This window comes from Ascaphus truei, chromosome 1 (assembly GCF_040206685.1).
Source record: "Ascaphus truei isolate aAscTru1 chromosome 1, aAscTru1.hap1, whole genome shotgun sequence".
NCBI classification, from domain to species: domain Eukaryota; kingdom Metazoa; phylum Chordata; class Amphibia; order Anura; family Ascaphidae; genus Ascaphus; species Ascaphus truei.
This window is the reverse complement of record NC_134483.1, coordinates 405438882-405466110: the sequence shown is the minus strand read 5'-3', so window position 1 is coordinate 405466110 and position 27229 is coordinate 405438882. Positions and strand designations below refer to the sequence as shown.

The following is a 27229-nucleotide window of genomic DNA, read 5'->3' as shown; positions in this document are numbered from 1 at the left end:
ATTTTACAATCAAATTCTGGGGTTACCTAACAAAAAAAGTTGAAACCCACTGCTCTAAAGGCTAGGAGTGGGTTAAAGATAAAGGAAACATTTGATGAACAAGCACCTTCCCCAATTGAGCTCCCACTGAAAAGTAGAAAAATGCTTATGGCTACTATTCTGCCCTTGGGCTGGCAGTAAGCCCTGGTACAATCAGGTTGCCAGTAGTTGATATGGGGTTTTCCCCCTCCGAGGAGCTGCCCTTGGGTGACATCAGGCCTGGGCATGACCGATCATGGGCCAGACCTGGTGCCCTCCTCCTGGCTGTACTTAAGAGCAGTACCGCCCCAAATTTTTTAGTGTCCTTCCCCCTCTGAGGAAGGCAGGTCACACAACTGGGAGCATGCGATTGGGGCCTTCCCTTGTACTCTTCCTTCCGGGGAAGAGCGAGTGTGGACCATGCCTCTGCCTCTGCTAGGGAGGTGGGGAAGAGCTAGGATGGCTGCGGGTGCCCTTGGCCTGTAGTGACGGTCCAGGGACCATCCTTCAGTGATAGCTGACCTGACAGGCTGCATCAGGCAGAAATCTGCCTTGTAACTGTACAGAAGAGTAATAAACCCATTCCTGTTGTTATACCTCCTGCCTGGTACGTGACCTTACTGGGGGAAGAGGTAATAATTCTACCGTGGGAGATCACCTTCAGCTCCTGGAGTCTACAGCAGATGGAGGCGCTGCACTGCTAAAGAGATATGTAGGGTAGCGGTGCGCAAAGTGGGGCGGGAGAATTTCCAGGAGGGCGCGGCAGCTACAGAGGTCCCGCGCTCATGGTAGCCAGCGCCAAATGACACTGCAGGGTCACGTGACTTCATGTTGCTATGGTAACGTGACGTCACATAACCCCGTGATGTCCTTTGACGCCGGAGCTGAGGAAGAGATGGGGCGCGAGGCAGGAAGTAAGGAGGGAGGGGGGGGCGCAAGTTAAAAACTACTACCCACTACCACCGGCGGATGACTCGGCCCTCCTGTTACCAGCAGGTATATGCACCATACACCGTAGTAATGGACAAATCACCCACCGGGTGGGGGAAACACTGTTACACTTAATTTCCCTAGTAGCTGCCACTTTTTTTTTTTTTGCTTCAAGAAAACTTAAATTTGTTTATGGAGGTAAATTTACCCTCTATATGCACACAAAGTCCTTCCTTTCTTTTGTAAGATTTATTGAGTCATAACAGCAACATAAAAAAAGAGAGAGGTGGGGGGGGGGGGGGACTGTAATAGGTAGCACTAATTCCAGGAAAGGTAAATGATATTAAACTTGACCTGGAGATGATGGGGGACATGACAGTTCCTGAAGGCTGCTGGTTGAAAGAGGTAGGGGATATTACCTGACATGCAGGGAGAGACCAACAGCCAGGGGTCCTGGATCATACCACTCAGCCAGTGGAAAAGATATTAGGCAACAGGCTGAGAGCATTGGGAAAGTAACATTGTTGCAGAGCAGTGACTGGAATCACAGGACAGGGAGAAATGCACAACTGGTTCCAGGATAGTTGTTTACAAAATGTTATGTTTTTTTGTTTTGTTTTTAAAGATAAATGGGATTGCACCTTTTTAACATTAAAGCTGCAGACCAAGCAATATCCTACATGTGTGTGGTTTTTTTTATTTTATTTTTATTTTTTATGAATCTGTTCTGTACTAAGAGAAAATAATTGTAGCTTTTTTTTTTTTTTTTTTTCAAACAATTTTTAGAGACATTTTATAATGTAACAATTATTTTTTGTTTCTGTAGCTACCATTTACAAAATCATATCGCCTTCCTCTTCTGAAACAGGCTATGGCACACCCCTGCTCTCTCTCTAACAGTGCACCAATTTTATCTCGTGACTGCCTGGTCACATGATCTTCCCCACAGAACTTTGCATCTTGGGTCCTCTTCTGCTGCACTGACAGCCATTTAGTGAACCACCGAAACGAATCTTCGCCGATTGATCGGCAACTTAGCTAATCGCTTGTCAGTGTGAAGATTGTATCAAATGTATTATTATTATTTTTTTTAACGGCAGCTTGAACTGCTGCTTCAACCAAAAGAAAGTTGAAAACTACTGTTCTATGTTCTCTGGACCACTTATTTTCAATGTCGTCTGGTAATTATTGTTGTTTCTAATCTTTTCTTTTAAAGCAAATGACGCCATTATTTGCCAAACAAAAACATGGAAGGGGATGAACTATCTCCCCGCGTATACAAATATTACTATCAAAAAAGAGAGCAGATTTGTACAAATACTTCACAAGTATTTAGGTTACTATGGAGACAATGTCAAGTTTGAATATAGGAAACTTAATTTTTTTTTGTCCTAACTACACAGGTGGCATACACAGATTTTTGTACCAGTACAATTGACCTCAGGTGACTGCATAATATATTTCACAACAGCACTGTTGCGGCTGTAATAAAATATATCAAACGTTGGCATTCTTTAAGAAAAAAAAAAAATTATCCTTGTTGTTGTTGTTGTTGTGTTTTTTCCTTATAAAAGCATATCTTCGACTCAGAGAAGTGTTTCTGTACTTGTTTAGGGGTCGTAATTACCTACTAATATTGGTTTTAAATATACAAACACACTTCTATATTTAATAGGTCCGTAGTACTGGTGTTGGAGAGGAGCGTGGCAGCGGAGGGCCCGGCCCATCCAGGCTGTGTGTGTGTGTGTGTGTGTGTGTATTTTTATTTATTTATTACACACCCTCCAGTTGCAGGCCTTGCTATATCTGTAATATTGTCACAATGCTGCTCTTACTCATTGTCCTTTTACTTGTTTTGCTGTTCATTTCAGTTAGTATGGCTGCCAACTTGAATTGCTGTTTCAGCCCATTTAGTTCTGGAAAAACATGCACAGCGATGTATGAGATACTCGCTGTTTGTGCTCGTACTTAAATATTTAAAAATGACTGCAGGCGGTGTTACTGCCAGCGACCAATGAATTGTGGGAAGGCTAAGGCACATACTGTAGCGTGTATGTTAAGAGACGGTTTTTTTAGATTTGGAGTAGATACAAGGTTCTGTATCTCTCATATTTCTACTAAAATTAAAACTTATGAGGCCGATATTCAATGTGTTATGAAGCCACTTCCCCGTGCTAGAGAAGATTTTAGCCTCATTCATTTGAATAGACCTGAACTCTTCTACAACTCTGTGAAGCGAGTTCACAACATATTGGAGTGGGGCCTAGGTCAGGGGGCGGACGAACGCCAGTCCTCCAAAGGCCACCAACAGTTCAGGATATCCCTGCTTCAGCACAGGTACCCCAATCAGTAGGCATTATGACTGACCCACTAATTGACCACCTGTGCTGAAGCAAGGGGTATCCTTAAAACCTGACCTGTTGGTTGCATTTGAGGACTAGAGTTTGCCACAACTGACCTAGGTGATTACTGCCAGGCAAGGCTTGCTTATTTCAGACGTCTACTTGTATGACCATTATTGCAGTACAATTATATTTTATGGGCTGCTATGATTTTGTTCTGTACATTTGTTGTCTGTTTACAGATACAAATTAAGGTGTGTGTGTGTGTGTGTGTGTGTGTGTGTGTGTGAGATGGACCTCTAAAACCCCTAATAAACTTACATTTTATTAAGTGTGCTAAATATTTGGTTCTTAAGAACATTTTCTAGATGCATTGCCTGTGACCGATATACCACCTGCGATTAAGTGTTCAAATGAATCATTCATAACAGTGAGATGCTTAGTCTGCCGTTTTCTTTTACCTTTGACTGAGTATTCAGAATGACATATTGGGTGACAATGTAAAATATGTAGTCAAACCGGTTTGAATGTCCAGTTGAACGTCGTTGTGTCTTGTCATGCAACCCTTCTTTGACTCCTTTAGTTTTGCAGCTGTGCATGTTGCACACATTAGATTAAAAACAGAACACATCGAGGAGACCTTGGTGAGTACAATAGGGCATTATAGTTATGGCAACATCATGTATTAGAGGTGAATGCAGTCTCTTGTAACAGCCTATATGGCATTGCAAAAAAGTCAAAACTCAGCCATGTTAACAACTTCTGTCATTTGACCATGAGATGTGAGCCATGATCTACGTCGGATATGATTATTAGGCTTTTGGGCCTACATTTGAAAATAAAAATCTCTGAATTTGCAGTGCACTTGGCAATGAACCAATTCCAATAATTTTCAAGTTACAAAGTTCTTGTGAAGCCGTAATCTATATCCTTTTTTCTTTTTTAACCAAGTTCACTGGGCAAAAGTAACTTCCTTTTCTGTGTGGAATGAATGTACAATAATCATACAACTCCCTGTTCCCCCCAAGGATCGTACCGATTTAAACCCTCACTGAGGACACAGCTGTGGGAAAAGAACCATCTGCATGTCGGTGAGAATTGTGCTAGTTTTAAATCATTCTAAGGCTTCGCTTTATAGTGCTGGCGACGTGACCGCCGCGTCAGAACAAATGCATTGTCGCCGTCGCTTATAGTGGACGCGACGGAGCGACAGTGCTTCCAAAAATCTGATAGTCGCCGATATTTGATTTTTTTTGGCGACGGTCTCCCCTTCCGGCCAATCAGGAGCTTCTCCGTGCCTCTGTCCTCCCCCTTTTCTGACGGCACTGGCCTTGTAGCCAGCGACGTCGCCTAAACTTAAAATATATAACTTGTGCGACGTCACCGGCACTATAACGGCGGCCTTATGAAACCTGCCAGGTCCCAGGCACTTCAGATGGGTTCCGTGCAGCAAGGCATTATGGGGCGTGACTTCCGTAGGCACCTATACCACCCACACTGCCTGTACCTGCTGTGTTTTGGCGCATTTTTTAATGCATTGTTTCCCATGCGTGCCTGGGACTTTTTAGAAAAACATTAAAGCAAACACAATTCTCACTGCTTTTGTTAATACCTAATTTTCCACTTGTCCAAGATGAGTGGACAAGTGTATTTTTTGAGCCGTGACTCTGTTTGTGTGTGAGCTTGCCCAATTACAGATACTTCACTGCTTTTGGGAACAGGTAGTTGTATGGTCTTTGAGGTTTGGTCCACAAAACCAGCAGCCGAAGCTGGGAGCTTTTGTAACAATTATCTGATGCGTGCAAGAGCCGCCAATTTTCACATTGCTGTTTTCAAGGATTGTTTCCTATCCTTGCTCCCCAACAACCTTTTCCCCAGTAAGTTTAGACCTTTGCTCCCACGCTGGTTGTGTCTAAGCTTCCATTCACTTACGTGCAAGTTAGTGCATCATTATTACGTGCCAACAACCACTCACAATGTTAAATTCCTATTCCTCGCAGAGCTGCCTATTACTTTTTATGTGTCCACAGACTAGCAGAGCAAAGTACAGTGACATGGGTTTAAATGCAATAACACACAGGTCCACCATGTCTTATGAACATGTTAAATGGGATATCACATGCAGATGTGACTTTTTTCTATACCTTTTTTGTGACATAAGTCTTGAAAATAAATATATTTGGGAGATGAGTTTAGTGCAAGGAAAATCACTTTGACTCAATGGGGGAGGGGGGTGTCTATGAATCAATACAAAAGAGGTGCAGCTCCGGGGCAAAAATGTCAGCTATGTGTGACCTTGAGCAAGTCACTTTAGCTCTCTGTGCATGGGCCACAAAACAAGATTGTGTGTGCGTTTTTCAGGGCACAGATGTGTGCCTGAAAAATGCTAAGCGCAGTGCAGCGTACACAGATCAGGTTACAGCAAAAGGTGACTACAGGTAAAGCCTAAGCCCAAGGGTGGTAAAATCCTGTCCTCAATTTCCCCTTTCAGGATATCTCTGCTTCAGCACAGGTGGCTTAATCAGAGGCTCAGTCTTCCACTGCACCACCTGTGCTGAAGCAGGGATATCCTGAAAACCTGTTGGGGGGAGGGGGAGTTGAATGTGCAATGCACTGGAGCCTGATTCTTTTAAATCCCATCACAATCCTGTTCTGGAAAACCAAGGGTTATGCTTGGTTGTCAGCGGCATCCTGTGTTAGGGCTCCCAAGTCCTCTCTGCATGGTACAATATGCTCTACGCCTTTGCTGTGCCATACACATGTTTTTACTTAATGTGTTTACGTAGATGAAGGTCTGAAATAAAGAAAGATTATATCTTTTACAGGGCGCTCTCGGTTTGAGATTGATCAATGTTCACATTTTATCACTAAAGTCCATCTGTCTGTGAGTAGAAATCCCAAGCAGCGGGGGCAAGCCGTTGGAAACCCTGCATTAACCTCCTCTGCCGCGTCTTTTACCCTCCAGTAGGGAAAGTGAAAATGATGACAGATGGGAGGGGATTTTCCCTCCCCTCAGTGCCAGCTATTTTTAATACGCAAGCTGTATGTATTACCTCAGCCGCCCATATCACAGTGCTTCTAGTGAGTGTGTTGTCACAGATGATACATTCGGCCAGGGATAAACCGCACATAGGAATAACACGCAGTGTGAAAACCTCCTCGTACATGGGACGTGTGTCTGCATGCAAACAGGAATACCTCGTTACAGGCGAGAGCTGCAGCCACCGTTTGGTACGTCCATTGTTTTGCTCTGCTATGTAGTCACAGGGTCTGGAGACTGGATAATATGGTTCAGAGAATTGAAGTAATTCAGGAGGCGTATGTTTAGAGGGTACATTCATAGACATGTCTTTTAAAGAGAGATTTGTGTATTATGTTTTCGAGTATTTCAGGGGACGTGTTTTAGCATTTGTTCTAGGTTTTGGGGTAGTTTGGGGCATATGTTTGGACGGTACATTTAAACAGCTGTATTACATTTTGGGATATGTGTGTAGGCATATGTTATAGGTTTAGTGCTATGTTCTATGCATGCAGGACGGGGAAAGCTCCGGGATACAGCATCAACAAAAGGAAACTCTGGGGAAAAAGACAAATGTTTCCTGTTGTCATAATGCCAAGAATTCTGCCTTGATATGAACTCCAGGGGAGTTATTTAAAGCCGTTCTTTAACGCAGGAAAGATTATAAAACAATTGTATATTTAAATCCTTGAGGGGAAATAATGCTGTGGTTTGTTTGTGCAAGATCTGCTTCTGACCGTCTAGGTCAGTGTTTTTCTATAGGGGTTCCTAGGAACCATTGGCTTCCTCAAACATCTCAAAAGATTTCCCTGGAATTTTAAGGTAATTTGAAAATTGTACCAAATACAGAAGAATTAACAATGCATCCGATCTCAGACGTGCTGCTGTTAGAGCAGGATGGGGGATTCCTTATGTAGCCCCCTTCCCCCAGTGTCAGGGCGACTGTGTGCTGCTAATACCTGAGCGGCAAACAGGAGGCCTGATCCTCCATCACTGGGAGCCTGGGGGTTGTGTAATGAGTATACTAACAGCGCCTCCACCTAGGAAGGATCCTCACACAGTGGGATAGCCCCTCCCAAGACAATAGAGCCAGTAATTGCACACAAGGCAAATAACAGTATTTAAGGTCACTCTTGCCCGAGTCTGTCACATCAGACAGGGGCATTAACTTGCACTTACATCACCTGGACAATCTCCAACTGGCAGAGACTTGTGTTACTCATTTTATATATTATATTTTTGTGTATTCAATCATGCTATTTTATGCTATTGTTTTATATGTGGTTTATACATAAAATTGGCTGCTGAGCCTGATCCCAACTAATATAGCGCTTCCCTGGTTGTTTTCTTTATTGTCCTTATTTAGCAAGGTTTGGGTACCTTGCATTGGAAGCTGCTTATGTGTTTGGATCATTTTGGTTCCGTCTGCCATTTTTTGTGCTATAACCACAATTAACCCCTCTCACTCCTAATGGTTCATGTCACATAACCTATTAATGGTATAAAAGTATATGTATTCATAGGATTTAACTACTCACATCATCAAGGTGTATTTTCGTTTCCATTCAATTTATAATTAAAATTTTTTTTTTTTTTTTTTTTTTATCACACTTGGATTTATTTAATAATCCATTTTACGGTGAGTGGTTTCAGGAACAGATCACCAGGCGCACTAATTTTTCTTTTGTTTGCTTAAATAACAGTATTTACTGGACAGTAAGTTATACCACGAACAATGCAACACGCATATAACAATACAGTATATAGATATACCGACCCGTGGAATATCCCCACAGTACTTGGGTGCAGGGGTACCAGTGTCCCAGTGTCCAGGCCACAATAGCCAATCCCACCCCAAGTGTGAGACAGCGCTGCCCACGTGAATTGTTGGTGCACTTATAAATATTATAGGGAAAAAACTGTGCACCAATTTGTAGTGTTAAGTGATAACAAATATGGAGGTCTATGAAAGACTTAAGTGAGTATACAAGTATTAGTGCACGCACACAGGAAAATACACCAAAGTTAAAGACAAGTCTGTGACTTGTGCTAGTTATGAATAATAACCTTATACAATAACATAGTTACATAGTAGATGAGGTTGAAAAAAGACATACGTCCATCAAGTTCAACCTATGCTAAATTTAGACAACAGATACTTTATGCTATATCTATACCTACTTATTGATCCAGAGGAAGGCAAACAAAAAAAAACCAGATATCCAATGATATCTCATAAGGGAGAAATAAATTCCTTCCTGACTCCAAGAATTGGCAATCGGATTAATCCCTGGATCAACATCCTTCCCATGTATACTTATTTGGTATATCCCTGTGTACCTTTCCTTTCTAAAAAGATGTCCAACCTTTTTTTGAATAAATCTATTGTATCTGCCATCACAGTCTCCATGGGTAATGAATTCCACATTTTAACGGCCTTTACTGTAAAGAACACTTTCCTTTTGTTGCTGGTAAAATCTCCTTTCCTCCATCCTTAAGGGATGGCCCCGAGTCCTTTTTACTGCCCGTGGGATGAATAGTTCTTTTGAAAGCTACTTGTATTGTCCCCGAATATATTTGTATATAGTTATCATATCCCCTCTTAGACGCCTCTTTTCTAATGTGAATAAATCTAATTTAGCTAGCCTCCCCTCATAAGCTAGGTTGTCCATCCCCTTTATTAATTTGGTGGCTCTTCTCTGCACTCTCTCTAGTTCCATAATGTCTTTTGTAAGGAGTGGTGCCCAAAATTGTACTCCATATTCAAGGTGTGGTCTTACTAATGCTCTGTAAAGGGGCATAATTGTTTACTTCCCTTCCATCCATTGCCCGTTTAATGCAAGATAAGATCTTGTTTGCCTTTGCAGCTACTGCATGACTGGGCACTATTGCTAAGCCTGCTGTCTACAAGCACTCCTAAATCCTTCTCCATCAAGGATTCCCCCAATATATCTCCATATAATTTGTAAGTCTCCTGTTTTATTCTTGCATCTCAAATGCATAACCTTACATTTATCTGTATTAAATCTCATGTGCCATTTACCTGCCCACATTTCCAGTCTCTCCAAGTCCTTCTGAACAAAAAATGACATCCTGCTCTGATTCTATTACCTTACACAATTTAGTATCATCAGCAAAGATGGAGACTTTGCTCTCAATGCCAACCTCAAGGTCATTAATAAACAAGTTAAAAAGCAGGGGTCCCAGTACCCCCCCAGAGGTACTCCACTCACGACTTTAGCCCAACCTGAAAAAGTTCCATTTATGACAACCCTCTGTTGTCTGTCCTTTAACCAGTTTTCAATCCAGGTGCATATATTATATTATCCAATTTTCTTTATTTTGTACACCAACCTCTTGTGTGAAACCGTATGAAAAGCCTTTGCAAAATCTAAGTAGACCACATCAACTGCATTACACTGGTCTAAATTCCTACTTACCTCCTCAAAGAAACAAATAAGGTTAGTTTGGCATGATCTATCCTTCTTAAATCCATGCTGACTATTACTAATAATTTGGTTTTCCATTAGGTATTCCTGAATATTATCCCGTATTAAACCTTCAAGTAGTTTCCCCACTATTGACATCAGGCTTAGTCCCCGGTTGTGATCTAGCTCCCTTTTTTAAATATAGGCTCCATATCTGCTTTACGCCAATCTTGTGGTACTGAGCCTGTGGAAATGGAGTCCTTGAATATTAAATATAATGGTTTGGCTATTACTGAGCTTAACTCCTTGAGAACTCTTGGATGTACTGCTGCGGCCAAGTTTATTCGAGCATTTGCCCGTTCTTGGCCGCAGCAGTAGCCTGGCGCGCGCCCGAGTGTGACGGGCGCGCGCCGAAGCAGCGGAAGAGCGCCCTCCGATCGGGGCGCTCTCCCTACCGCTGCCGGGTCCGCCGGGTCCCCCGGAACCCCCTGCCGCTGTCCCGCGATCGCGGGACACCAGGGCTCCCTCGGGGAGCCCCTGGACGCGCGTGCAGGGGGCGCACGCTCCCGAAGACGCGTGACCGTGCGTCTATGACGCGCGGCACGCCGAGGGGCGGCCACTAGCAAGCCGGGAAATCTCCCGGCTTGCGGTACCGACCACACTGCAATAAAGTGTGTCGGTACTGTATGCCATTGGGGTCAGGTGCCTTGTTTACTTATTTTTTTTCAAGCCGCTTATGAACTTCTTCCTCAGTTAACCAATGTTCATTAATATGGAGGTTGTGGCTTCCTCTTGCGACACTACTATTGAACTTGATTCTTCCCTGGTAAACACAGAGGCAAAGAATTTGTTTAATACCTCTGCTTTTTCCTTATCTCCAATAATCTGCATACCCATCTCACACTGAAAGGGTCCTATATTTTCTTTTCTATTTTTTTTTTTGTTATTTAGGTACTTAAAGAACTTCTTAGGGTTGACCTTACTTTCTATTGCAATCCTTTTTCCATTATCCATTTTTGCTAATTTGATTGCCCTTTTGCAATTTTTGTTACATTCCTTATAATTCTGATACGATGTCTCTGTCCCTTCTGACTTAAATAATCTAAACGCCTTTCTCTTCTTGTCCATTTCCTCCCCTTCCTGTTTATTTAGCCACATTGATTTTGACTTATTTCTTTTATACTTATTACTCAAGGGTATACACTGATAAGTGTGCTTTTCTAACAATGTTTTAAAGACTGCCCATTTATCTTCTAAATTTTCCCTGCAAAAACATCATCCCATTGTATTACTACTAGATTAGACCTCAGTTTATTAAAATCTGCCTTTCTAAAGTTTAAGGTCTTTGTTGAACCCAAGTAATCTGTTTTTTGATCATTTATTTCAAATGAGACCATGTTAGCACTGTTACTCAAATGTTCCAGGACTTGAATATTTGTTATTACTTCTACATTGTTTGATATGACCAAATCCAGTATTGCCCCTCTCCTGGTTGGTTCCTCAATAATTTGGGTCATATAATTGTCTTTAAGCACCCCCAAAAAACCTGTTTCCTTTTGTTGTAATGCAAATCTCATTTCCCCAGTCTGTCTGGATAGTTAAAATCCCCCATTATGCAAACATGACCCAGTTTTGATGCCTTCTCCAATTGCAAAAGTATTTTAGCTTCCTCAATCTCACAGATATTTGGTGGTTTATAGCATATCCCTACAAACATTTTCTTTATATTTTTACCTCCACTGCTAATTTCTATTCACAAGGTCTCTATTTTCATCATTCCCTTCATAAACATCGTCCCTTACAAAACGTTTTAGATCTGGTTTAATATATAAACATACTCCACATCCCCTTCTATTTGTTCGATTCTTCCGAAAAAGGGAATAACCCTCTTAATTAACTGTCCAGTCATGAGTTTCATCCCACCATGTTTCAGTAATGCCTATATCATATCATACTGCTCCCTTGCAGCTATTAATTCAAGCTCCCCCATTTTATCTGTCAGGCTTCTTGCATTAGCAAGCATGCACTTAAGGTTTTTTTCGTCCTGTACTATTATCTTATCTGCTCCTTCCTTTCTGCGCCCAGTTGGTTTAGTCTTTAGAAGTTTTCTAGTATTAACTGTATTTACTATGGGCGTCACACTGCTTGTCAAATTCGCACTTGCCCCCATTCTACCTCCATAACCCCTTGTATCCTCCTCTATTTAGTTTATCTGTTTCATTCCCCTCCCCCCTCCATCCTAGTTTAAAATCTCCTCCAACCTTTTTAACATTCGCCCCCCTAGCACATAACGAATGAGTCTGCTCAGCATTTTAGGTGACATATAAAAGAAGAGAAAGACAGCGCACAACTCTCATAGTATAGTATGTAAATTATAATGTGACAAATTCAAAGGGTGGTAATGAATGCACGTACAGCAAAACAAATCAACAAAAGCAGGGCATGTTTGGGGTACATGTTACCACTACAGCATACAGCAGGTCACGGATCAGCACACCATCATCAGCACCACTCGGGTCCTCACTCAATGGAAAAGTGGGTCTTTACACGCTGGCACTCTGGTTCCATTTGCGGTATTCGCTGGTGCTGTTAGTATCCCCCCCACCCCCAGGGAACTCGCGATATTCCTGAAAAAGTTCTTATTTGAACAGTATGAAGTCCCGACTGGTGTTATCAGGTTCACAGAACCCATGCTGGGAGCTATCTCTCTCCAGTCTGGCGCTCCGACACGCTAGCGATGACGGCGCCGGGCTCCGCCGTGCATTGATACACGGATTGCTGGAACTTTGAGACGGCTCCGTCGGTAAAAACACACAGTATACCGGGTAGAACAGCACAGGTTGCTTGCGGGAAAAACTCCTACGCATTTCGTAGAGCTAGTCGACTTCGTCAGGAGACTTGTGATGTCACCGCTTTCAAGCATGAGCCGCTCGGTGGCAGCGTGGCCGCAGCCTTAGGCCTCGGCCAGGGTGACTCTGAACGGGCGGGCGCATGCTCGGCGCTTAGCAAATTTGATTTTGCTGCTCGCAAGCGCGTCACGTGAGCGGTTCGCCCAGTGTGGGCGAACCAGCTCCATGACGTCGTGGCCACGCCCCCAGACGAGCACGCACCTAGCCGGCCACGTATCGCCTGGCCGAGCAGGGTGCAGCACACGAGCGCCAGCGCGCCCGCTCCCTGCCTGGCCGCTGCCTTAGAAAGGAAGGGTGCCCTAAGCAGAGACCATCACAAGAGGAATGGCTTTAGAAGAGCTGACCGGCAGTTAGTGATGTACAGTCAGCAATTGCTGTTGGTGATAGCCATTAACCATCGCTGTCACTTGACTGACCTTAACAATCGCTAAGCTTGCAGCTGTGATGTACAGCAAATAATCACCTTTGATTTACCAAACTGCAAAACGTTCTCTGGTGCGCTTCCTCATGGTGTGCTTCCTCTCTGCATGCTGACTCACTGCACTGCTTTATACTACAAGCTCATTTTACCATTGTTTGCTTAGGAGCGCTTCACACCCTGCCACAAGACATTGTTTGTTTTTAAAAGGGAAGTTGTGGGTCAAAAATGTGTAATTTGGCTCCCCTTAGAAAGATTTATTCATGCTTGAAGTAACTGCTTTATTTATTTCTATTGTGTGAAAAATGAATATGTATTATTGTTTCAAATTGTTTTTATTAGGCATTTATACAACATACGATTTTACAGCTTTACATAGATGTATTAGCCTAATACATAGTTTTCAATTTTTTCCACTGCGGATAGCCTTGTCTAGCCTTCGACCCCGATTCCTGGGTCGAGCGGGCAACCGAGAAGAAAGAAACAGAAAAAGAGAGAGGGTAGAAGAGGGGGGGGGGGAGGGAGGGGGGCCTCAATCTCCTTTGCTTATTGTGTGGGGGCAAATCCTCTGTCTTAGCTAGTTCACGTTATGTGTGGGTCTGTTTTTATTGCGCAATTCGAGTCAACCAGAGTTCCCATATATTATAGAAGGATTTCGTTGATCTTTTCAGGAAAGCCGTTAGTTTTTTCCATCAACATTACCTCCTGGATTCTCTTCTTAACTGTTTGCTTGGGGGGGGGGGGGGTTGGGGGGTGACACTTTCTTCCATGAAGCCGCCACCGCACATCTGGCCGCTGTTAAAATGAAGGAGATTAATTTTCTTGTTGGCCGATTCAGAGTCTCTATCAGTTTGGCCAATAAGCAGGTCAGCGGGTCAATGGATATTGTGAGGTCTGTGACCTCTTTTATTATAATTTGTATTGTTTCCCAGAATTTCTGAATTTTTGGACAGGTCCACCAGATGTGGGCCATGTCTCCCTTTTGCCCGCAGCCTCTCCAGCATAGGTCGGAGGCCAGAGGGTAGATTTGATTTATTCTGGCTGGGGTAAGATACCAGCGAAACAGTATTTTGTATATATTTTCTTTGATTGTGGTACAAATAGAAGTTCCTGAGACTGATTCCCAAATACTTTCCCAATCCTCTCGGTCTATAACTATATCCAATTCTGCTGCCCAAGTAAGCATATATTCATGGGTGGGGGCGTCTGACGCCCTTTCCAATTCTGCGTATATTTGTGTTATAAGACCTTTTTGGTGGGCTGTTTCTCTGCATAGCCTTTCGAACCTGGTTAGAGGGGGAAATTCCAACGTTGGGGATAGAGATTGGAAAAAGTGCAGAATCTGAAGGTACTTGAAAACGTTCAGTCCTGTTATTTCGTATTTGTTTTGTAAACTTTGGTAACTCAGGAACTGCTCGAAGCTCAGGAAGTCGGCAACTGCTCTGATATTTTTAGTTGTGAATTGATCAAATTGTTTAGGCTCACACCCCGGTGGGAATTTAGGGTTTTTGATAATTGGAACGAGTTGGGGGTCGTGAGTTTGAATTTGAGTTTAGCTTTCGTCCAGACCTCCATCGTATGTCTCATTGTCCCTAACTTAAGTTTGTTATTTTGCATGTCCTCCTTGTTCAGGGACCATAGGCATGCTGGTAGAGAAGGCGTGCCGGCGTATTGCATCTCTATATCTAACCAGCAATATTGGTTTGGGTCCGCATTCCACACGACTATTTGCCGCAGCTGGGTGGCCTGACAATATCTCATTATATCCGGGACTCCCATGGCCCCTCTTCCTTTTGAGGCGAGTAGGACTGCCCTTGCGATCCTTGGTTTTTACCCTGCCAGATAAAATGGAAAATTTGTTTTTGGATGGTCTTTAATTCTGAGCCAGGGATGTGGACCGGGAGAGTCTGGAAATAGTATAACAATCTGGGGAGTATGTTCATTTTGGCCGAGATCATTCTCCCGATCCATGAAATTTGGTATCCTTCCCATTTGTCTAGATCCTGTTTAATTTTTCAGAATAGGGCCGGGTAGTTATGTTGATACAGGGATTGTAGTACCTTGATATATTGACTCCCAAGTATTTTATATATGAGGAACTCCATCGATAGTTAAAATTTAGTTTGAGAAGTTTCACCTCTGGCTCTGGCAGGTTCAGATTTAGCGCCTCGGATTTGTCGCTATTGATTTTGTATCCTGATATTTCGCCGAAATCATTAAGTTCTTTCTGGAGATTTGGTAGGGAAATATGGGGTTTGGATAGTGTAAGTATAATATCGTCTGCGAACAGAGATATCTTATATTGTTTATGTCCAATTTCTACTCCTTGTATGTCTGCGATCTCTCGTATTTTGGATGCCAAGGGTTCTGTTGTTAATGCGAAGAGGAGAGGGGACAAGGGGCATCCCTGTCTGGTACCATTTTTAATGTTGAATCTCTGTACGCCGCCCCCTGGTACTTTGACCATGGCTGACGGGTCTTGGTATCTTTAAAGCCAAATTTACGCAGATCTAGAAATAGCCAGTCGATTCTATCGAACGCCTTCTCTGCGTCCAGGCTTAGGAGAATGGCCTTGGTTCCTGTGGAGTGAACATGGTCTATTATATTAATTATTTTGCGGGTATTGTCTGAGGCTTGCCTGCCTGCTACAAATCCTACCTGATCTATATTGATGAGTCTTGGTAATATAGGGTTTAATCTATTTGCTAGAATTTTGCTATATAGTTTGAGATCATTATTAAGGAGGGAGATTGGACGGTAGCTTCCACATTGCATCGGGTATGAACATGTATTATTGCTGGTTGTCGGCAACACTGGATTCAAGCAGGTCGGCTACCTCTGTTTAACTAATGTGTGCCATAATTGAAGTTAAGCTTACCATTTTGATAACCAAAAGACAGGGCTGGAAAATACCAGTCAAGAAATAAATGTCTCTTGTCCACCACAGGTTGTACATAAAGCCAAGTATAAATGACTTGCCTACAGTCATACAAACGATAGTCTGTATACAGTTATACAAACGCATTTGTCCCATGATCTCACAGCTCTATTACCTCCTCGCCTCCCCCCCTCAATGACCATACAGAACCCTCATCCGATTTTAAAACCTTTTGCTTTTACCATTCTTTGAGAAGAGAGATATTGGGAAAAGAACCGCCAAAGGTGAGAGTTGTGCATGATCTGGTTCCGTGCCGCAAGGTATTATGGGACGCAACTTCGGTCAACCGCTATACCACGCATGCTGGAATGGGACGTTTGGCCACGACCAATATATTAACACCAGCACAATTCTCTGCATGTTACTGATTTCCCCCCCCCCTTTCTCTCCTCCCCCCCCCCTCCTCCTCTCTCCCCCCCCCCCTCCTCCTCTCTCCCCCCCCCTCCTCCTCTCTCCCCCCCCCTCCTCTCTCCCCCCCCTCCTCCTCTCTCCCCCCCCTACTCCTCTCTCCCCCCCCCCTCCTCCTCTCTCCCCCCCCCTCCCTCCTCTCTCCCCCTCCTCCTCCTCTCTCCACCCCCTCCTCCTCCTCCTCTCTCCACCCCCCTCCTCCTCCTCCTCTCCCCTCCCCCTCTCCTCTCTCCCCCTCCCTCCTCCTCTCTCACCCCCCCCTCCCCCAATAATTTTTCACGCATCTCAGACAAATGCATTTTTTTTTCGAGCTGTGTCAAAAGACCTTTGTTGAAAATGATAGACAATTCAAAAGCGTTTGTGGTTACCATGACACTGATAACATTAAAAAAGTGTATTTTTTAGTAAAAAAAAAAAAAAATGTAATGTTGATCTGTAACCTATTAATCCTGCCACAGTCATTGGTTCACATTCACCTTGGGCAGGAGGACTGCCCTATTTACATGCCAGTGCTCAAAGCCTGTACTTTTTTAATCCGAGCAGAAGGATTACAGATCACTGATGAGTGAGGTCAAAACCACACTGGCCCCAGTCTGTCCCTTGTTGGGTCTATTGGTCTGGTAGGACCTTCCCACTACGTGTAACTATTTCTCTAGAGCAGCAGGCCTCTGATTGTGAATAACGACTCCCCCCACCCCCCATAAAAGCAGGGGATAAAATTAGCTGCAAGCCAATAAATAATGGAAAAGTCAATGCGGCCCCACGCATTGTGTGTTTTAACAACCACATTTGTTTCTGCAGCTGCTTTTTATGTAATCACAGTTTTTATATGACCATGAGCTGAGAATAAACGACAATCCCAGCTATTATGCAATATGCTATATATGCAAAGTGTCATGTTTCACGTCCAGTATTCTTACTTTAATTTGAAAACAGACGAGAACAATGTGGGCACTTTTTTTTTTGTGCTGTTCTAGACCAAAGGAGTGGTGATAGGGAGTGATCAACTACAAACCATACTAAATAACAAGAAATAATCGATTAATTATAGTGAGTGGGTGCAAACTGTGAACTGAAAGTGAACCAGTAAAATGGTGAGCTTCACTAGACAGTATGCTCAAAGAAAAATTCACTTAAATGCACACCACTAGCAATTAGTGTCACGGTAGCTTATGACAAGATATAATGAACACCAAATATCTGGGTTGAGCTGAACGAGGCTTAGATATAATAAAATATATTTATTCCTTAAAAAGGTGAACACAGCAATATAGTACAATTAACAGGCAAGAAGGTAACACTTAGGGTTGGGGAATGGAGAAGTATCAGCTAGCAATTCTCCAGCAATCCGGTGACATTCCAGGTGGAATCAGAAGAACAACTAAACTGTAGGGTTGACACAGTTTATATACCTGTGTAACCCTATTCTTAACATTGAATACAGACTATTGGTGAACCATTATCTGTATCCAATCCCTAACGTGGAGTCACAGATTAAACCATGCCCCCTAGTTAGCCCATGTGTACTGGGACTCTGAGGATCTTATTTCTGTAGCCCCATAATTAAATCAGGGCGACGACCAGTCTACCAAATTAAGTATCTGGTAGGATCTGCATTGTTTGTAGATGTAGACATAACACTTACAAACCACTCAGTTTGATGATTCTCCGCCCTCCGGTAACAATTAGAGTGGCAGAGTCTGTTGATTAGTACTTGGTCTGTTGATTAGTACTTAGTGTAAACAATCAGGGCAGTTAATTTTTGATCACAGTGTTTATGCTCAATCATCCGGCTGCCCTTCATGACCTATTAGCATAGCAGATGGAGTCTGCATTTTCAGGACAGATCCAAAATAACATACATATACACTTTAATATCTACACATATTAATAAGTTCCATTCTGGTGGGCTCAGTGGGTCGAAATTTGCCAGTTTTTAATGCCTACAGTGACTCCACATATTGGCCAAATATCAACTCTCTGCAACCTCCAGAACTGGAGATACAGAAATGCACTTTAAAACATCTTTAAAATACAGGATTATAATGAAACAGGGGAACATACATTTTCCTGACATGACAAGGTGTAAGCCACATTCCTGGACCGCAGTCCAGTTAACCCCTTGCCTCCCTGGTGAGGTCAGGGGGTGGCCATATGGGGTGCAACCCCTTTAACACCGGGCCAACCCCCCTCTCCCTCTACAATTAGAATATAACTTTTAATAGTTTTACTTAAAACATATATATTACCGATGGGTTTTTTTTGTATCAAAGGTGAGATGAAATATCAGTAAACACTCCGTCACAGTAAACTACTTGTCAGTAGGTAGGGAGTTAGAGGTAAAAATCGGCGCTGATGGAAATCACCATTACTGAACAGAGACAAGGCTCAGTAATGCACCTATAAATTCTAATGATCTAAAGACCTCAAATAAAACTTGCTTATAGGTCTAAAAAGGTGCAACTGATTAACATTATACCATGAACAGCTCTATACCCAGAAGGGGAGAGGGATATAACAGGAGCAGAGCACAGCCTTTAGGCTAGGTCCCCAGTGCAGCCGTCGGCCCCTTACCTGCTCCCTGGCTGTCCCCAGTACCTCCTGTCATTATTTTCGCACAAAATTCAGCTTGTAAGGACTTTATTTTATCAAAATTGCATGAATTGTCTTTTTTTTTCAAAGTAGACTTTTTTTGAATTGAATAAACTTGCTGATTCACATTCGCTGGGAAATAGTTCTCAAGTAATCAGACCAGTGTTTTTTTTTTTTTTTTTCATTGGGTAGATCTTATGAAAAAGTATTGCATATCATAGTTACATAGTAGATGAGGTTGAAAAATGACACGGGTCCATCAAGTTCAGCCTGTGCTAAATTTAGACAACAGATACTTTATCCTATATCCATACTTACAGTATATTGATCCAGAGGAAGGCAAACAAAAAACCCCAGTGACATCAGTGGATGATATATCTCCTAAGGGGAAAAATACATTTCTTCACTCCCAAGAATTGGCAAATCAGATGACTCCTTGGATCAACATCCTTCCCATGTTTACGTATTTGGTATATCCCTGTATACCTTTCCTTTCTAAAAAGATGTCCAACCTTTTTCTGAAGATACCTATTGTATCTGCCATCAGTCTCCATGGGTAATGAAATCCAAATTTTAACTGCCAGTACTCTTGCTGGTGACATCTCCTTTCCTCCAACCGTAGGCTGAGTCCATAGAAGGACAGTCAGCGCTGAGCAGTGCGGACGCTGCGCGATGAGCCCCGTCTTCATCAATGAGGATGTCTTGAGAGGGGGCTCCCGCGAGCGTCCGCAGGCGTGCTGAGGCGCAGGGCTTTTCAGCCGACAGCAGAACCTGTTTCTGAGTGCGCTGTCGGCTGAAAACCTCCAATCGGAGCGAAGCAGCGTCAACGGCGCAGTGACGTTGACGTCGGCGCTTCGCGGGCTATTGGCCCAGTCACGTCAGTGCCCCGCCTCCCGATCACGCACACTGGCTCGTCTGCTAGTTAATGCAATCGCTCCTGATTGCGCAGACGAGCCTCGGCGTCAGCGCGGAGGAGCGCGGCTCCCCCTCTATGGACGCAGCCATAGGGATGACCCCGAGTCCTTTTGTGCTACCCTTGGGATGAATGGGTTCTTTTGAAAGCTCCTTGTACTGTCCCTGGATATATTTGTGTGTAATATATATATATATATATATATATATATATATATATATATATCACATTTCTAGTTGGCACAAGTTGACTAAATGTGAAGAGTGTAAGTTACTTTGACCATGAAAGGTTTATGTAAACAGTAATCCAGGATAACAAATAGCACTACTCTAACCATAAAGTTGTGAGAAAACAAATGTTCTATTCACACGAGCCTGAACTGGGCAGTACCGGTGCATTTCTGTTCTCACAAAAGGAAAACTGTTTAGTGCCCAAATCATGGCTGAGGTTTCCTGGGAAATGACTTGCGTTACTGCACTTAAAGTTTGGAAGGAAAGAAATAACCCCTTTGTTACCAGACCAATGTGTTTCAGGCTCCTTGTCAGCGACGAGGATTTTACAGAGGTTACAGTAGTACAGAGCAGCTCACAATTGGACAGCCGTCTGATTTCTAGCATCATCCGTCAGAGATTTCCATGGAGTCTCGCTGATAAGTCATTTGTTTCCATTAAAGCGGTGGGCCCCTCTGCGTGTTTATTTGTAAAGATCTCTTCACAATAGTGTACAGTTGGATGATTGTTTTCAGCGCTCTACTTTTTTCCCTGTTCCCTTTTTATTTTTTATACTGTTGGTTTTTATAGATGAGCCCACAACTAAATAAATGACTGATCCACTCTAAAGCAGGGGCCATGGTACCGCAGACATGTCCGCACGCTCAGCGAACAGAGTGCCTTAAGGCACTGTGCGCGCGCGGAAGTGGGAGGGGCACGCGTTGCGCAAGAAATCAGTTCAAACTGATTTCTTGGAGCGACAGGCCGGTCACGTGAGGCGAACCAGCTCTGTGACGTCACTGGCACGCCGCTAGACACCCCCACGGACGGCGCACCTGCCATGGCCGAAAAACGCACCCGCACTTAACATGGACGTGGCCTAAGTGACATGGACCCCAAAGGGCCTTATCTGAGCAGCTCAAAAAAAAATTGTATTGTGGCTTTTGTGTGTGTGTGTGTGTGTGTGTGTGTACTTCCAGTGGGAAAACGCCCTACAAATGAAACACAAAAAGCATACCATGAATAGCTGGCCACTTGTTTTTTTTAAGGGGTTAATATATTAAGAAGGTCAATATTAATATGTATTTTTACCATCTATTCTAGGTTGGCTAGTCTTATCTTGCCTATGGGACACACACACACACACACACACACACACACACACACACACACACACATTCCCACTCCCCCCACCCTAACCTGGGGTTGGTAAAAAATAATTAAATATTGGCCTATTCACTTGCATACTGTACATCTTTTCCGGTACCCTGCCTGCATTTAACACTTTTACATATGTAATTAGACAATACATACTCGTTTGTATGCTAATATAGTGATGTTGGAGTTTAAATGTAGATCACACTGATTTGCAATGCTGCAATACAATAAGATTTATTGCTGCGCTATTTTAAGCATTAAAGGTTTAGTAAATATGTCTATAAAATAACTTTTTGACTTGATGCACAATGATAGCAAAGTTCCGTTTATCTAAGTCACGGAATGCGCAACGGTTTGTGGTGATAAATATGTTTGTGCTGGCAGCTGGGGAGGAGGCATTGTGTTAGACGCCAGTATTCATGGCTTTTGCTAATGGCATTGGTGTCACTGACTAGCTCAAGGATACAATGGACTGTTATGCCCATTGTTTGTTCTTTTGTTCGCACTTAAGCATGTTAAATATTGAATTGTTTTCTTTGCCCCCTTCTTTGTGTTTGCTTCTAGCACTGGTTCTAACACAAATTAAATCTGACCAAACTATTTGGCGACGGCTCCCATTTTATTACTGCATGAGTAGGATCTTAAGATCTACACAAACATTTCATTTTAACATCATTTCCACAAAGCCTGAACCTGAGCGGATTAAGCCTGTCCCCCTCCCTTTTTTTTATTTATTTATTTTTTTTTTTTTAAGTAATCTGGACAATGTTTTTTATTTATGAAGATGGAAATCAATAATAAAAAAAAATAATGCTTTTTAAAGTATCTGTCCCTTCTATTCCTATGGCCAACGTGTATTTAAAAGTACTTTTCAGCCATTATTTATTTTTAATATTGTTTTTCTAGGTAAAAAATTAAATCGGGTAGTAGTTGCAAATACCCCTGCATTGTCTGTCTCTTCCCACCAGCATGCAACATTGTCACCCCTCCATGGACCGTCTCTCTCCTTCCTCCATACCCCTCCCCCCATGAGTTGCGATCCTCCTCCTCCTCCCTCAAATCCTGTTGTGCTAAAGCTGTGGATCTGAAAGGGAGATGAGACAGATAATTGGGGCTCGGATTCACAGCTCCAGACGCAGTAACTATAGAAGGGCTGTAGTGAGGTCGCAGGAACACAGTGACCCTATCCAATTGTTGCCCATGAGGGTGCAATACAGGATTTAAAGCCCTCGCCCATGGCAAGCAGACAAGTGTATTTTTGTAGATAAATAGAAGTGACATTTCGGGGGTTAAATCTGGGTGTCTTCTTTTTGCCAAAAACCCAGCATGTGTAAGTATTTTCCAATACGTTATTTACGTTGGTTTTTAAAGGTAGTCCCATATTCACTAAAGGCTGCTAATCGGTTGCTTGGACGTGATAAAGCGTAGCACTCTTTAGTGAATATGGGCCATGGTGAGCTGGGGGATGATTTCCTCTGGTTGGTCCCAGAGGCTACGGCCCCAGCGGTTATGGCTGCACGCGCCCCAGAGCGCCTGGCGGCACGTGCACTCGTTTCAGCCGCGACCTGTGGTCTGCAGCTGTGCTAGCAGAGCGGGGGATCCGGAGGGGGGCACGCGGACATGACGTCGCCCGGCTGGTTTGCCCTCATTGGCTGAACCGGCGCCGTGATGTGGCCAATGCTCTGCCGCCGCACCGAAAGACAAAAATCTTGTCTTTTGGCCAAGGCATCACGGCTTGTGCGCGCGCCACCGCGGCAGCCACTGGGGACCTGTGTTTAACAAGACTCTGCACTGACAGAGCCTTATGCTGCGCTTATAGTGCCCGACGACGCGACGTCGCGCCTAAACAGATACATTGAATCCGTCGCATGCGCTTTCAGTAAGCGTGTCTGGGCGACCAAACATTTTGAAGCCCATAGAATTTGATTTCTGGGAGAGACAGTCGCCACATGTGACTGTAGCCAGCGACGTTGCTCAAAACTAAAGTTCAACTTTCGCCAGTGGTGATGGTGACGCGTCGCCGGCACTATAAACGCGGCTTGATGTCCCTTATCCTGATCTTTTATTTGCTCTCTGATCAGGACAGAGGGTGGGTTAAGGGTAAAGAATACACTTGATTGAGAAACACTCCTCTATTTAGAGGCCTTGTAGAAAAGAAGAGTGTAGTTTTAATTCCCCAAGAAACAAAAGCAGCCAAATATTTATTTTCACACTTTGTTGCATCTGTTCCAGGAAAACAATTGGATTGTTAAATTCTTTACAAAATGTCATTTTTTTTTTTTTTTTTCGGGTGGGGGCACAATATCAGGGATTGCACCTCCTATATATGCTTTCTGCCGAAATTCCTTTCTTCTTTTGGTGCACAACTCCAGTCCTCAAGGACAGGATATCCCTGCTTCAGCACAAATGGTGCAGCCATTGACTGAAATCACCTGTGCTGAAGCATGGATATCCTGAAATCCTGACCTGTTGGTGCCCCTTGGGGACTGGAGTTGGTTACCCCTGTGCTATTGTACCCGTTTGTCATTACAAATGATTTCTGAGGGGATTTGAACAATGAAATAATAATAGTATATTTAATTGTGCAGAACAGCTGTAATATACATGCATAGAGGGATGCTGAAAACCATCTGTTTGGGGCCCCATTTGGTCATTTTATAATTGCAATACTTTGCAAGCGATTTCGGTTCCTCTTTAAAATAAAAGCAGCATTACATTGATCATTTAAATTAACTGCAAGAAAAACAATAAATAATTGAGTGCTTGAAGCATTGAGACTTTTCCGGATACCTTCGAGGTTTGGAATCTATCCTGGATTTTTCAGTTATTCTGTTTCTTGCCAATTAAAATGTAGACGTGACCTATTTAAGATGTACATCTACAAATCTCCTTTTGGTACTTATCGAGATGACAAACACACAGCTTTAGTTTATAAAAACGACTCATTTACAAGTGACTAATGCACCATGCGAGAGCTTTGTATCATTTTAAAGTCACGTACTCTTCTGTACCATATTTCATGTGCTTGAGCCCACTGAAATGCTGCAATGCTGAGCGTGACTTCATTCCCACGCTTCTACTCCTCATAGAATAATGAACCAAAAACTGTGACTCTCAAACACCTGCAGTTGACCCTGATGTTTTGGTGATCACAACTGCTGCATCAATAAAAAGTCACACTGCTGGAGGGGGAAAAAAGTATCTGGTTGGTTAGAACTGTGAAATCAAAATGAAAACAAACGCATGCTATAAAATATTATAATAAGATGAAAGGGAAAATTGGATTTTAATGCAGGAGTCTGTGCTGTGCATTTTTATTTTTGAAACTGGCTTTAATAGATCTATTGCCCTTTCCAACGCGGTTTTTATTTAAGAGCTGATGCTCTGTTAAGGAGATAAAAGCATTTGAAATGGCGAGATGCCGGAGGATTCAAATGGATCTCTGAACGGTTTGTAAAGGTTACCATGGTAACCTCAGAAACTACAAATGAAGAAAATCATCGATTTTCAACACTGGATACATTCTGTATAGTCTGAAGCTTCAGTTTGGGCTATTTTCGGTCCCCCCAAAAACAATTGAAATCTGTGGGGATATTTGGCCAAAAACTAAATAGAATTTACCTAAATTCCTTTCTTTTTTTTTTATCAAAAGAGCAACACGTACACAGAAGGGAATGGTACTAACATTATATGTGTAGCCAGGTCCCCCAGTCCCTCCCTTACCTCAGATGTAGGAGCGGAGCAGGGGAGGTTGCAGGGGGCGACCGACGCCGGAGCTCAGCGGCGCACCCGGCTAGCGGGGGCAGCCATCTTGTCAGTGCGCATGTGCGAGACCCGGTGCATGCACAGAGGGGCATAGGTGTGGTGGCCAATAAAGGCAGGCTCCGCAGAGGGACTACATGTCCCAGCAGCCCCAAGGGCTGCTAGACACGTGAGCGCAGTGGCCAATAGCGCGACAGGATTCTCGGCAGCACCAAAAGATACATTTTGGCACGCTCAGGACACCACGCCAGTCGGGAGCAGGACAGAGAAGGGTGAGGTAGTGTCTCAGGTGCCAGTGGCCCTGAGACTAGGCCTAGATTTCCCCCCTGGTCCCAGCTAGGCCTGACTCCTCATAGATTGTGGTTGCTTCAGGTAAGGCCCATAGACAGGGACGCTTCCCCAGTACTGCAGAGTGTCAGGGACACAGTGACGGACGCCGCGCGGTGAGCTTTGGTCTGGGACCAACCATCACCTATACTGAGAGACTCTTAAAGGTGAGACGCTCAGCGGTAGTTCACCCCACGCAGAGGCGACGTCTTAGTATGATCAGACGGATCCTTTCATCAGCCGGTGGTACCCTGGTATCATCTACAAGTGCACCAACTGCCACATACACACACTGTGGGCTTGGCTCTGTGGACACCGGGTGGTTAGGTGCACAGGGCACCTCAGTACTTTGGGGGAACCTCACCAGGGTGTGGACAAGATGGTGGTTGGACAGTCTAGGCACTGCGTGGGTATGGCCGTGCAAGGCCTGCATAGTATTGTGTTTTATATGTGTAGTAAATCAATCGTTCTATATATGTGTGTGTGTGTGTGTGTGTGTGTGTGTGTGTTATTTCATTGTATTGGGTCCTGTGAAGGGGTTATCCAGCGGCGCTAGGATCCCTCACAGGAGGAGGCACTGTCACCAGATAGAACCAGGTCACGCCAGGCTCCCTTCAGCGGAGGATCAGGCCTCATGTAAACCCCACAGGTAACGCACCACACACAGTTTCCCTAGACACAGGATGAAAGGGGGCTACATATGCGTTAAACTCCTCTAAGTTTCTGGTGGGGATTGCTCCTTGAAGGTATATTATCTGCATGGAAATGGATCTTTGAGACAGCCCGTCTGAGTTGGCAGTATAGGGCAGAAAATAGGCGAGGGAGGACAGTGGGGACTAAACCGTAATGCTAGGGGGTGTGAGATTTTTCATGGGGGTGCAGCGTTTGCAGATGCCCCGTGCTCCTCCCCAAGGCTTTTAAATGAAAGGCCGGGGGATCGCGTGAGGCCTCTACAACTTCACTTACCTTGACTCTGGCGTCACCAAATGCCGCCGCTGGGTGACGTCGCATCGCCATGGCAACGTGGCGTCATTTGACGTCGGAGACATGGTAAGGAGGGGGGCGAGCAGGGGGGGAATGCAGGCAGGGGGGAAAGTTTGCGCACCCCTGCTTAATGCACAGATTGGAAAAGTTTGTTTTGCTTGTATTAGCAGCCACCTACATAAGTGTGTATTTTGTGTTTGTTTTGGTTTTTTTCCGGACAGTTTTCTGCTGGGAATCTCAGATTTGCAAATTCCTAAAGCTTTTAATGAAGAGTTCGTCATGGATGTCAAGTAAGGGAGGTTTGGAGGGTTTAAAGTGTATTCAGGAGTATAATTGTTGAACAAAATTTAAATACAAGGCAATATACTTTTTCTCGGGAGGAGGGGTGAAAGGGTTACAATATCATGAAAGAGCACCGTAAATGAGTAATCTATTCATGAATTAATAAAGAGGCCAACTTTGTGCTTTTCCTTTTACAATGAGACTAAATTGTAAGTGAATAAATGTCCCCTATGGCTTTCTGACTAATGGAATTCTTTCCTACATAGTAGAATATTACGCTTGGTTCTCACCTCCATTGTCTTTTCATTTTATTTTTATTATAGAGGTGCCTACAGAGGTGTTTTTTTGCAGAGCATTGTAGGTATTTCTCTGTCAGGGAAGTGGTTATAGATTCAGTTGTTCCTAGTTGAAGAGCAGTGCAGTCCTAGTCGGAAGAACTCCCTAAGCTCAAATGAGGCTTATTGCAGCCCGTTATCTCCTATTGACTTGCATGCAGTTACCACTGATGGAGCTCTGATGACCTTTCTCGGAGGTTCGTGAATCCTTTCCTTTGTGCTTCTCTTGACGCGTCTGGGTCAGCCTGTCAAAGTGT

At 43.6% G+C, this 27229-nt stretch overlaps 1 protein-coding gene across 4 annotated transcripts in view; it reads left to right on the top strand.

Annotated features, from left to right (window-relative positions):
- Positions 1-27229, top strand: part of TRIM2 (tripartite motif containing 2) — a 173378-nt gene that overhangs the window by 105888 nt on the left and 40261 nt on the right. The window contains exon 1 of one of the 4 annotated variants that reach the window (XM_075613200.1): positions 6358-6521. The exons of the other annotated variants lie outside the window; for them this stretch is intronic. The gene's annotated coding sequence lies outside the window, so the exon portion shown is untranslated. Of the gene's footprint in view, positions 1-6357; positions 6522-27229 lie in introns of those variants that run through there. 4 annotated transcript variants of the gene reach the window in all.